Consider the following 14,405-nt stretch of genomic DNA (forward strand, 5'->3'; position numbering starts at 1 on the left):
TTACTGTTTCTGGGTCTGATCAGTACGACCTGGGCTACTGTAAAGATGATTTTCAGTTATCTCTGTTTGAGTAGATAACTTTTCATTTAGGACTCGTCTTAATCCGAGTTACGGTTTAGGATTTATGGCCATCCGATCGTCACTATGTCCTTTTAACGTTGTGCTGAAAATTCTGACCTACTCGCACTTAGACCGTCGCCACGGTCAAACGAAGACGAGTTTGCTTCTGTAATTTTTACCACAACTAGAGGACTCATATATGAGCCATGGTCACTGGTCTCACCTTATTTCAGTAGGTATTGAGGCCGTGGTGACTGACCGAAGTCAGCCTTTGTTTTAAACTCTTTTTCATGAACGAAACTTACTTTACACCTTTTGTTTGATGATGAATGATGATGACATTTAAGACCTAATTTACATACTTTTAAACCTATTGAGAAGATTTACTGACTTAGTAATATTCGACTTAGGTTTAGGACTTTCCGGACCTACGTACTTGCTTACTTCCCGACTCATACTTTACCACTACTTTACCACTGTGAGTTATAGCATCCCTTTTTTACTTTAACTATTTTGGGAACTGAGAATACATGCACATTTTACGTTTTACATACTAGGCACGAGTACTTAAACTTATATATGTGTGGGTTATACAACGGCATAAACATTCCCTTTAGCTCGGTAACGTTTAGTCATTGGTTTTTGAACCGGTGAACGTGAATCTTAGATATGGATCCATAGGGTTTGACATCCCCACTCGGGCTAGTAGCGCTAGCATTTAACGGGTGTTTAATACTTCGTAAACATACGCACTTACCAAGTGTACTTTCAGGGGGTTATAAACGTTAAGTTAGTTACCAAGTGCCCACGGTTAAACATATACTTTATCATACTGTTTTGAAACGCTCTTTGTAGCACTGAAATCTCGTGGCCTACCTTACATACTGTTATACTTAAACTATAGCTCACCAACCTTTGTGTTGACGTTTTTAAGCATGTTTTTATCAGGTGCTTAAGGTTGCTAGCTTCCGCTGTTGTACTAGTCTTGCTGTAGACACCCGCTGCTTTAGAGATGTCACTGCATGAACGTTATCTTGCATTCATAAACTTTATTACTTTTGAAACTATGATTTATAATGACCTAAGGGTCACGTACTATTATCTTTGCTTCTATTTATAGGAGCATACTTTTGATGTAAAACATTCGACTTTAGTTATGACGTCACTTTTTATCATGAATGCAACTTGTTTTGAAAACGCATATAGTGTTTGACCTTGTAATGATCCTGTTGTTGATTATTCGTACACGATGGTTTTGTACGGGGCATCACATTTGATATCAGAGCATTGGTTGTAGGGAATTAGGTTGCATTAGTGAGTCTGGACCGACTCGAGTAGGATTCACTAATAGGACTAATCTACAACTTGCTAGTTTACTTGTTTCCGCTGAACTTGCTGCATGCTGCTGCTTACTTTTACTGCTATATGCCGTATGCTATTACATGATTTCACTACTGCATGCTATTATTTGCTTTCGATTGCATGATACTTGTCGTTATTGCCAAGCTACTTACTGTTACACATGATCTAGACTGTTGTAGTTACTTGGCCTAATACGTGCTTGCTTTATGACTTACTGACATGGAAAATTTATTTTTCCTTGTTCAGATGTCGGATATTCCACCTACTATCATTTTGGGCAGCGACACAGACACTTCAACCACTTCACCTGCCGCTGCTGCCGATCCCCCGATTCCGTCGGCGACACACTCTAGTGACCCAGGCGCTTCATCCTCCGGAGCTAGTAGTCATGCGCCTGCCCCAGTGGGTACTGCAGACGGAGCTCAGGACCTCCCAGAGATTTCAGCTCCACTAGCCCCAGTACCTCAGGAGCCACAGCACCATCCTGGTGGTGTTGTGATTCCCGCGGAATTTGGGGTACGTCCATTCCGTAATCAGTATCGCCATTGGTGCCGACGCGCTCCTGATGGACGACTCGTACCGATCCTGCCTTTTAGATACCGACAGATGATGGCCGCCCGAGGAGAGCCAGTACAGCCACCCGTGTAGCCACCTCCACATGATTCAGATGACCTGTCATCCAACCACTCATCCACAGACGACTCTAGTGACGATGACTCCGACGAGGAGGACCCTGATGATGCACCTGTACAGCCACCCTCCACCCCGCTGAAGAAGCGGTACCGTTTCGATGGTACCATCATTCCAGGGATTAATGGAGGTCGAGCATTCACTGACGCATATGGTCGGCGTCGTAGGGTTACCGCCCGTAAGTGGCTTTTGCCGTACCCTGTCGATCCCTTCATCCGTAAGCCTTACCGCTTCGCAACCTCTACTTCTGGAGCCGGACCTTCTGCACCACCAGCTCCACCAGCACCACCCGTACCGATTGCACCGCCTGCCCCACCATCCTCCACTGTCGAGGAACTGACAAGGGATATGGAGATCCTCCGTGCTCGGGTAACTGAGCTCGAGGACCAGATGTCTCATGTATTGGACATCCTACACCCACCTTCACCGTAGGACCTTTGTAGTAGATTTCATTATGTAATCTAGTTGTAGTTTTATGTATTACTTATGTATTGTACGAACCTATGCTAATGTATGCAACTTATTATTAATGAATGGAACTTTGCGTTATTAAATTCTTGCACGGTGTCCTATTTACATTACTGTATGATTCTGTGGTATTTGTACCTGGATTGCATTACTTAATAAACATGTGATGTGTTGATTCCATGTTGGTTACCATATACTGTATTATTACTATTTGAATACTGGATTTTGACTTGAGTCAAAATTTTTGTTTAGAACACCATGGCCAACGGACGATCAATACCTACCGCAGCCCAAATCGAGGAGATGATCAATGAGCAAGTCATCGCAGCTTTAGCAGAAAGAAACCTCCAAGCTCCACCGCCACCGCCACCGGTTATTCAACCCATTCGTAATGGGTGCACTTACAAAGAGTTCCAAAGCTGCAAACCCCACGACTTCAGTGGAACAGAGGGGCCGGTTGGTCTCACTAGATGGTTCGAGAAATTAGAATCTGTGTTTCGAGTTAGTAACTCCTCAGAAGCGAATAAAACCAAGTTTGCTTCATGCACTCTGTCTGACGGCGCACTAACGTGGTGGAACACGTTGGCTCAAGCAAAAGGTATTGATGAGGCATTTGCTACCCCATGGGAGGAATTCAAAGGGGCCCTGATTGAAGAATATTGCCCTAGGACCAAGATCCAGAAGATGGAGATTGAGTTTATGCAGTTGAAGGTCGTGGGAAACGATCTCGATGGGTACAATCGGAGATATTTGGAACTAGCCCTGATGTGTCCTACCATGGTCACCCCAGAATTCAAGTGTATGGAGAGATACTTATGGGGACTTCCTAAATCCATTAAGGGAAACGTCACCTCGTCCAAGCCACCCAATGTCCTAAAAGCGATGCGCATGGCGCATACTTTAATGAATCAAATTATCATCGATGAACCGGAGAAGGCTAAGTCTGAAGCGGGTAGTAGTGAGAAGCACAAATGGGATAACAACAGGGGAATGACCTATGATCAAAACCCGGCGAAACGAAATGAGGGTTTCAAAGGAAACAACAACGGTGGGAACTCCAACCCCAACTACAATGGAACCTTACCACAATACAAGCGGTGCTACAAGCACCATACTGGGTATTGTAACGTTGTTTGTGAAAAGTGCCAACGGACTGGACATATCGGTAAGGACTGCAAGGTCACCACCCTGAATGTGAAGGCGAACCCCAATGGACCGAAAAAGTGCTACGAATGTGGACAAACGGGCCATTTCAGAAACGCGTGCCCCAACAAAAGAAAAGATGGCAGACCACCCCGTGGTAGAGCTTTCAACGTTAATGCAAGGGATACACGCGAGAATCCCGACTTAGTGACAGGTATATTCACTATCAACAATCTATTAGCTTCTGTCTTATTTGATACTGGTGCCGATAGAAGTTATGTATGTAGACACTTTTGCGATAAGATTAATTGGTCGTTAGTCCCGTTAAACGAAAGTATGCTTGTAGAGGTAGCCAATGGAAAACTTGAAAAAGTTGACCATATTAGTCGAGGAGCTATTATCAACATAGCTGGTGCAGATTTCGAAATTGATTTGATACCCATCAAATTGGGAAGTTTTTACGTGATTTTCGGTATGGATTGGTTGACCAAGATAAGGGCCGACATTATCTGTGGAGATAAAGCTCTTCGTATACCACAAGGAGATGTTGAGCCACTGATCATCTACGGAGAGAGATGTACCTCGAAGCTGAACCTCATTAGTTACGTGAAAGTGCAAAAGAACATGAAGAAGGGACGTCTTACTGTCCTAGCACATGTGAAAACGGTAGAAACCGAGGTGAAGAGTGTGAACGATGTTCGAATTGTGAACGAATTCTCCGATGTCTTTCCTGAAGAATTGCCTGGATTACCGCCACCAAGAGCAGTAGAGTTTCAGATCGATTTAGTGCCAGGAGCTGCACCCGTAGCTCGCGCACCTTATCGACTCGCACCTTCCGAGATGCAGGAATTGCAGATCTAATTACAAGAACTACTAGACCGTGGATTTATCCAACCAAGTTTCTCGCCTTGGGGTGCACCTGTTTTATTTGTGAAGAAGAAGGATGGATCTTTCCGTATGTGTATCGACTACCGTGAACTCAACAAATTGACGATCAAGAATCGGTATCCTCTTCCCCGTATTGACGATCTTTTTGACCAACTACAAGGATCGAGCGTTTACTCAAAGATCGATTTGCGATCCGGTTATCACCAGTTGAGGGTAAAAGAAAGCGATGTGATGAAAACTGCGTTCAGAAATCGTTATGGTCATTATGAGTTTCTCGTGATGCCATTCGGATTAACCAACACACCTGCCGTGTTCATGGATCTCATGAATCGTGTCTGCAAGCCATACCTGGATAAGTTCGTTATCATCTTCATAGATGATATCCTCATCTACTCTAAGAGCGAAGAAGAGCATGAGCAACACCGCCGATTAGTGCTTGAACTCTTGAGACAAGAGCAACTTTATGCGAAATTCTCCAAGTGTGAATTTTGGTTGAAGGAAGTCCAGTTTCTGGGTCATGTTGTGAGTGACCAGGGTATCAAGGTCGACCCCGCTAAGATTGAAGCTATCAGAAAGTGGGAGACCCCCACTACTCTGATGCACATTCGCCAATTTCTAGGTCTCGCCGGTTACTACCGAAGGTTTATTGAAGGATTTTCTCTGATTGCACGTCCTTTGACCGCGCTGACTCACAAAGGGAAGAAGTTCATTTGGGAACCCGCACACGAATCAGCATTTCAAACTTTGAAGAAGAAGTTAACCACCACACCTATCTTATCTCTTCCTGAAGGCAGTGACGATTTCGTCATTTATTGCGATGCTTCGAAAAGTGGTTTTGGTTGTGTACTGATGCAAAGATCAAAGGTTATCGCTTATGCCTCCCAACAATTGAAGATTCATGAACGGAACTACACTACTCACGATCTCGAACTTGGAGCCGTTGTCTTTGCCCTCAAATTGTGGAGACACTATTTGTATGGAACTAAGAGCACTATATTCACCGACCACAAAAGTCTCCAACATATCTTCAATCAGAAGCAACTGAATATGAGACAGCGTCGATGGATCGAGACGCTGAACGACTACGATTGTGAACTCCGTTATCACCCTGGCAAGGCCAATGTTGTAGCTGACGCTTTAAGCCGAAAGGAGAGAAAATCACCTCTTCGTGTTAGGGCTCTGAACATCACCATACATTCGAACCTCAACAGCCAGATCAGAGTAGCCCAAGATGAGGCTCTCAAGGAGGAGAATATATCTCACGGACATTTGAACATTCTTGTCTCTCGATTTGAGGTTAGGGAGTCTGGACTCCGATGTTATGCCGGAAGAATTTGGGTACCTCTTTATGGAGATCTACGGAACCTTATACTTGATGAAGCCCACAAGTCGAGATATTCGATTCATCCCGGAGCAGGCAAAATGTACCACAACCTTAAAGAACAGTATTGGTGGCCGAATCTTAAGAAAGACGTTGCAACTTATGTTGGTAAGTGTTTGACTTGCTCGAAAGTTAAGGCCGAGCATCAGAGGCCTTCTGGGTTACTTCAACAACCTAAAATCCCGCAATGGAAGTGGGAAGGGATAACGATGGATTTCATCACCAAGCTACCAAAGACGGTGGGTGGATACGATACCATCTGGGTTATTGTTGACCGCCTTACCAAATCTGCACACTTTCTAGCAATGAAGGAAACAGATACGACGGAGAGACTCGCTCAACTATACATCAAAGAGGTTGTATCTCGTCATGGTGTACCTTTATCGATCATCTCAGATCGCGATCCCCGTTTTGCTTCTAGATTCTGGCGTTCTTTACAAGAAGCCATGGGAACTTGTCTCGACATGAGTACAACATATCACCCACAGACCGACGGGCAAAGTGAATGAACGATTCAGACCTTGGAGGACATGTTGCGTGCATGTGTCATTGATTTCGAAAAGGCCTGGGAAAGGCATTTGCCGTTAGCCGAATTCTCGTACAACAACAACTATCACTCGAGCATTAATGCTGCACCTTTTGAAGTGTTGTATGGCCGCAAGTGCTGATCTCCTATTTGTTGGGCCGAGGTAGGCGAAAAGCAAATCACTGGACCCGAGGTAGTCCACGAAACAACAGAGAAGATTGCCCAGATTCAAGCTAGACTTAAGACGGCCCGTGATCGTCAAAAGAGTTATGCTGACCGTAAACGTAAAGACTTTGAATTCAACGTGGGCGACCGTGTAATGTTGAAGGTTGCACCTTGGAAAGGTGTGATTCGTTTTGGAAAACGTGGAAAGTTAAACCCACGATACATTGGTCCTTTTGAAATCTTGGAGCGTGTTGGACCCGTTGCTTATCGTTTAGATCTACCAGCACAATTGAGCTCAGTTCATCCTACCTTCCACGTGTCAAACTTGAAGAAGTGTCTTGCTGCACCCGAACTTATCATACCACTTGAAGAACTTACTATTGATGACAAACTCCACTTCGTGGAAGAGCCTGTTGAAATTATGGGCCGTGAGGTCAAAACTTTGAAACACAACAAGATTCCGATCTTTCGAGTACGATGGAATACCAAACGAGGACCTGAATTTACTTGGGAACGAGAGGATCAAATGATGCAGAAGTATCCTCACCTTTTCCCGACTCCTCCATCTACCTCAGCTTAAAATTTTGGGACGAAATTTTCTTTAACAGGTGGGTAATGTAACGACCCTGGATTTTCCAACGTTTATTTATTAATTATTATTAATACTTGTGATTAATGAATGTATTGTTTATATACATTTACATGTTACCATACTTGACTTTAAATGCCCGAAACGTCTTTGTACACACGTACATTACACGAATAATATTTTTAAATATTATTTACATTCATGATTACGTTTATTTAATCATTTTTGATAACAAAGGTTACTAGTTAATTAATTGGGCTTTTACTTGGATTATTATTTATTTGGACATGGACTTGTGTTAATGGACTTAAGAAGCCCACTCTACTCACCTTAATGGACTATTTAGCCCATACTTTCATGTAAGTAATCCATTAAGGCTTAAACTAATTAGTTGGTGAATGGAATCTAGTTACTAGTATGGTTACATGTTACTTCCCATGCAAACACCCCATAATACCAACTTTTGAGCCTTTACATGAAATTAACTTGTGGACAATTTGCCTCCCCCTTTCCCATGTATGACCGTAGGCCAAGAGGCCTTTTAGGAGGGCTTGGTTCATTTTTTTAGTTACTTGTTCACTAGTTCCATCTCACTTTCTCACACACACAAGTTACTTGAAAATTTCTCTAAACTTTTTCTCTCTTTTTCTCTCAAATACTTGTAAGTAGCAAGCTTCATACTTCTTCCTCTTTCTTTATTAAAACCGTAGCCAAGCATCATAATCATCATCATCTTTTGCTTGTTCAAGTTACTTGTTTCTTGTTGTTGTTTTGTTACTTGTTCTTTTGTTATTATTTACTTACTAGTACAATAATCAAACTCTCTAGTTTAATTCTTCTTATTATCTTGTATTACAAGAACAAACAAGAACAAAACTTTCTAGTTTATGTTCTACATTTAATGGTTGAAAGATTGAAAGTTCATGTGTTGTTAAAAATCATTACTTGTAATTCATGTTAGTAAACTTAAAGTTTACTTTTCTTAAAGATCAAGACTTTGGCTTGAATCTTTAAAGTATGAACAACAATGAACTAGTTACTTGTTTATTTAGTTTATTACTTCATTTTTGCACCTTTTTAAATTCATGATTTATGTTGTTCTTGGTCAAGTGTTACTAGTTAACTTTGATCTCATTTTTCTTAAACAAAAGTTAACTTTTTAAGTTCAAGAACATGGAAGTATAACTTTTTAGTTATAACTTCATACACTTGTGTTAGATTTAACTTAATAACTTTAGATCTAGACCTTTGGGTCTTGGATCTTCAAGACCTAACTAAGAACTATGTTCTACATCTTAAGATCTTGATTAGTTAGTTTACTTTCAAGTTTGTAGTTCAATATTACTTTTATAGTTCATGTATGTGTTAAATCTAAGACTTTGATGTAACTTTGGTTCATCAAACTACATACAACACTTAATTGAGTTGTGCTACATGTCTTAGACTTACACAAGTGTTATGATGGTCAAACCTTGGTTAAGATGATACAAACACATCAATGAGTTGTACACTTGAAGCTATATGCATCAAGGATGAGAACCGTGACAAGCATCGAGCACCAAGAACCCACCAGAAACCTACTGTTTACTGTTTCTGGGTCTGATCAGTACGACCTGGGCTACTGTAAAGATAATTTTTGGTTAGCTCTGTTCGAATAGATAACTTTTCATTTAGGACTCGTCTTAATCCGAGTTACGGTTTAGGATTTATGGCCCTCCGATCGTCACTATGTCCTTTTAACGTTGTGCTGAAAAATTCTGACCTACTCGCACTTAGACCGTCGCCACGGTCAAACGAAGACGAGTTTGCTTCTGGAATTTTTACCACAACTAGAGGACTCATATACGGAGCCATGGCCACTGGTCTCACCTTATTTCATTAGGTATTGAGGCCGTGGTGACTGACTGAAGTCAGCCTTTGTTTTAAACTCTTTTCATAAACGAAACTTACTTTACACCTTTTGTTTGATGATGAATGATGATGACCTTTAAGACCTAATTTACATACTTTTAAACCTATTGAGATGATTTACTGACTTAGTACTATTTGAATTAGGTTGAGGACTTTCCGGACCTACGTACTTGCTTACTTCCCGACTCATACTTTACCACTACTTTACCACTGTGAGTTATAGCATCCCTTTTTACTTTAACTATTTTGAGAACTGAGAATACATGCGCATTTTACGTTTTATATACTAGGCACGAGTACTTAAACTTATATATGTGTGGGTTATTCAACGGCATAAACATTCCCTTTAGCTCGGTAACGTTTAGTCATTGGTTTTTGAACCGGTGAACACGAATCTTAGATATGGATCCATAGGGTTTGACATCCCCACTCGGGCTAGTAGCGCTAGCATTTAATGGGTGTTTAATACTTCGTAAACATACGCACTTTCCAAGTGTACTTTCAGGGGGTTATAAACGTTAAGTTAGTTACCAAGTGCCCACGGTTAAACATATACTTTATCATAATGTTTTGAAACGCTCTTTGTAGCACTAAAATCTCGTGGCCTACCTTACATACTGTTATACTTAAACTATAGCTCACCAACCTTTGTGTTGACGTTTTTAAGCATGTTTTTATCAGGTGCTTAAGGTTGCTAGCTTTCGCCGTTGTACTAGTCTTGCTGTAGACACCCGCTGCTTTAGAGATGTCACTGCATGAACGTTATCTTGCATTCATAAACTTTATTACTTTTGAAACTATGATTTGTAACGACCTAAGGGTCACGTACTATTATCTTTGCTTCTATTCATAGGAGCATACTTTTGATGTAAAACATTCGACGTTAGTTATGACGTCACCTTTTATCATGAATGCAACTTGTTTTGAAAATGCATATAGTGTTTGACCTTGTAATGATCATGTTGTTGATGATTCGTACACGATGGTTTTGTACGGGGCATCATAGTAAGTATGTAAACAAATATGCTTGAATCCAAAGGTGCTATCACTAGCGTATGTATGTATGCTTGACCCCAAGCAAGTAATCAAAGTATGCGGAAGCTTGTATCAAGTAGCTAAGTATGAACCTGAGAAACATATAGAAACTGTCAATGAAAAACGTTGGTGAAATCATAGGTGTATTTGTAAAGTATGTTTTTGAACCACAAGATTTTGTATAGTTGATTATCCAAATCGTTTGCATTCCAAAGATGTTGTTTGTATGTCAAGCACCCAATTATCAAGGCTTTACTGAATGGTACATCTGAATCATAGTGTTAGAACCTACACTATACACGATAAAATTACATTTCATCCGCTAACGGTAGCGAACCGTCCGAATGAGGGTTCGTCAAACCCGTATGGCCATAGAACATAATTTTGCGCTTACACCCTGCAAGTGTAACTAATGATAATTGAATTGAGGATTTTTGTTCTAACTCGTACGTGGAATGTTGTTTTTCGTACTTGTGTTCAAAGTATAAAAGTATAAACCGTATATGTTTCTCATCTCATGATTTAAAAGTATAAAAGTTGTTGAAAAGATGGGACTATGATCTCACCTTGAGTGCACGAGTAAATAAGGTACTTCACAAATTAAACGTGTGCAAGAACGAATGCTAATATTGACCTAAACAATAGGTTGTATCAATATCGGTAAAGTATAAAGTCGGCCAAAGTGTTCAATTAGTCCTATGGCTCGTTACGACTCGATTAATATAGCATGTGAGTCAAATTGTCAAGTTTCATGCAAGATATAAGTATAAACGCAAGTTAGAACGATTGCATAAGTGTTTGGTTAAGTTTGACTAAAAGTCAAACTTGGTCAAAGTCAAAGTCAACGGGGTCGGGTCGGGTTTCCGACCATTCCACATAAAAACGTAGTCATATATAAGCATGTTGGCAAAATTTTATGTTAAACGGAGTTGCGGTTAAGCGGGAACGAAAGTTGGAAAATCAAAAGTGGGATTGGTCAGATGTACCTCGCGATCGCGAGGTCCAGATCATGCGATCGCGTAGTTGTGGTTTTCCAGTGCTGTTTGCTGAATTTGTTATATGCACGCACCAAACTTCAAACAAACACAATTTATGAACCGTAAACATTCAAAACACGTATCTTATATCGTTGGAAAGGTAATTTAACGAGGAATACAACTAAACACATTTCATCAACCAAAACCAACATTTACGATAACCAAAATCTCGTCGAATGATCATTTAATGCTCACCATTTAATGTTTCAAGTCCATAAATGCATTTCATGATTCGGGAATCCAATTTACTCATACGATATGCCGTTTCGAAGGTAATTAAACATACATTGCAACTAAATACTTACTAACAACATTGCAAGGCTTTTAATGCATCAAAAATCATATTTAAAGCTACCAAACCCTAACCAAAAATCATAAAATCCTTAATCATGTTAATGAGGCTTTTCCAAGTTAACCTACATACCAAAATGTAGCTAGTAATGCTAGTAACACATTTAATACATGCACTTTTAACATCTAACAACATATGATCAACCAAATCTCAAGATTAAGCAAGTCACTTTTCAAGTTCATGCTAGTTTATACAAATAACAAGATCGAGCAAATAAATCACATATTCATGTTAGACTCGAGCCATAGACACTAACTAACACCATTTCGATTCTATAAATCGAATTTAGAGAAATCTAGAGTTTTTAGAAACCTTACCCCAAGTAGTGAAATTGGTACCAAATTGAAGAGGATGATGCAAGGATCACAAATATGTAATTTGTTTTGATGTTTGCTTACTTGAATTGATTTAGATGATGATTTAATGAATTAGGTGGAAGTGGGTGTTCTTGAACTAGAGAGAAAATGGGAGGTGGAAGGTGAAGTAAATGAGTGGAGGAGGTGAGGTGGTTGACTAGTTGACCTAGTCACCACTTTCGCCACTTGACACGATTAGTCCCTCAAGTTTAAAAGCGGGTGCGTGAATTAACCGAACGAATTATCTTGAATACGCTAGAGTAAACGAAAGATGTTATAATTCAATAACGGGAATATTAAAACGCTAGTCAACGGAAGATATGAATCTAGATAACGAAAGATATTATATAAAAAAAAGACGGGCGTTAAAATAAATTAACGGAAAAAGGCGGGTTGTTACACATGAGCCTATGGGAACCTCTCACAAATGGTATCAGACCAGGTTGTAGCCCGAGTGTGGATAGCTTTGCATCAACACAGGTTAGTAGATGGAAAGCAGTAACAAGCATGTAGCTAAACCGATTAAGGGGGTGATAGTTGGAGTATAATCGGTTATAAAAAAGATGAAAGTCAACCCACATAGGAAGTAGGAAAGAAATATTGTCACTATATAAGTTTATGGGAGCCTCCCTCTAGAAGGTCCCACATGCCGCGATTAGCGGTGGCAAGCGTAAAAGAAAGCAATCAAAAGCATGTAGCTAAACCGATTAAGGGGGTGATAGTTGGAGTATAATCGGTTATAAAAAAGATGAAAGTCATCCCACATCGGAAGTAGGAAAGAAATAATGTCACTATATAAATCTATGGGAACCTCCCTCTAGAAGGTCCCACATGTCGCGATCAGCGGTGGCAAGCGTGAGAATGTCAGGAACTGCAACGTGCGGGAATCTCAAAGTAACTTCTATTTCGAACATGATGATGTAAGGCAATGGTTTTCATGGCTTAGGTATGAACAATAAATGGGTTGCAGCGGCTGGTGGTGGTGGTAGCCACTGCAACATGGTAATCTGATGTCACACGGGGCCTGGTGTTTCAGCGGACCGAGTCCCGTTCTTTGAAAGTCAAATGAAACCGAGTTGTTATCGTTGTTTGACTAGGCAAATCATCTTTGGCTTTTGTGTTAGGGTTGCCTCTCTAACTTTAATTGCCCCTCTAAATGTTGTTTGCAGTGTTTGGGATTTTTTTAGAGATGCTAAGTAACCTTAACGCATATGATTTCATACGTGTTTGTTTCATCTTATATATCAATATTGTGTTGTTGTTTGAAATAAATCTTGGATTAACTAATATGTTGCTAGGCTCATCAAGTAAGGTACTCCTGTATAATTTGTCAAATAATATTTGTAACACTTTCAGAACTAAATATTTCGAATGTTTCCCATTCGATCATTGTTGAAAAATAGGGACGTCTTAGGACATGTGTAAAGTGTGCGGTCACACATTGCTCGAAAATTTTAAGAGGCCCAAAATTTTATAAATACTTTATAATTGTATACATTTAACCAAAAAATTAGTGTCTGGCCGAATTAGTGTTAGTTCACAAAGCGGATCAGATTGATTTACCTCAAAAAATTATTAACGTTTAAGGGCTCACTTTTTTGTCTGCACATGGCCCTCAGAATCAATGAGACGGTCCTGTTGAAAAACTATCTTATAGGGTAATTTGGATGTGTTTTTATTATTATTATTATTATTATTATTATTATTATTATTATTATTATTATTATTATTATTATTATTATTATTATTATTATTATTATTATTTAATTTTTTTTTTCATTTTTTGAAAGGGCTGTTGTATTAATAACAGCAAAAGGCCCGAGCAGGCCAGCAATATTCATGTTGTATAGGATTTGTGTTTCTGACTTTCAAAGATTTGAGACATGCAATGTAGTTTTGTTGTTTGTGTGTATATGTTGTATTAACACGAATGTTCATGGAGTTCCATTTATTATTTAGATGATACAGAAGTACTCAAAACGTTACCTTATGATTCGATCGTCGAGGAGAAAGTTAATGTGAAATTCAAAAGTAACTAAATATATATGTAATGAAGTTATAAATACATAAATGAATTGAAGAATTAAAGTTGGTGTATTTTGTTTAAAGTTTGGGTTAGGTTCAGAGGCGGATTTCGGTATAGGCAGTATGAGCAACCGCTTGGGACCCAAAAATTTACAAAGGCCTAAAATTTTGAATATCTATATAATTGTCGAATCGTTAAGTAAATTAAATAAAAATTTGTCGAATAAATATTTGTTAGTAAAACAATTTGATACGGTTTTCTTGAAAAATGCTTTCGTATTAATAAATTTTAGTACAATCCTTTTATCCGTTTTAAAAAATTTGAGTGTATAAGAATCCATTTTTATTTTCGCTCACTGTTTTCTAAATTGTTGAGACGGTCCTGAGTATGTTGAACTATAAAATTTAATGGATTGT

Source organism: Rutidosis leptorrhynchoides, chromosome 4 (genome assembly GCF_046630445.1).
Source record: "Rutidosis leptorrhynchoides isolate AG116_Rl617_1_P2 chromosome 4, CSIRO_AGI_Rlap_v1, whole genome shotgun sequence".
Classification (NCBI taxonomy): Eukaryota; Viridiplantae; Streptophyta; class Magnoliopsida; order Asterales; family Asteraceae; genus Rutidosis; species Rutidosis leptorrhynchoides.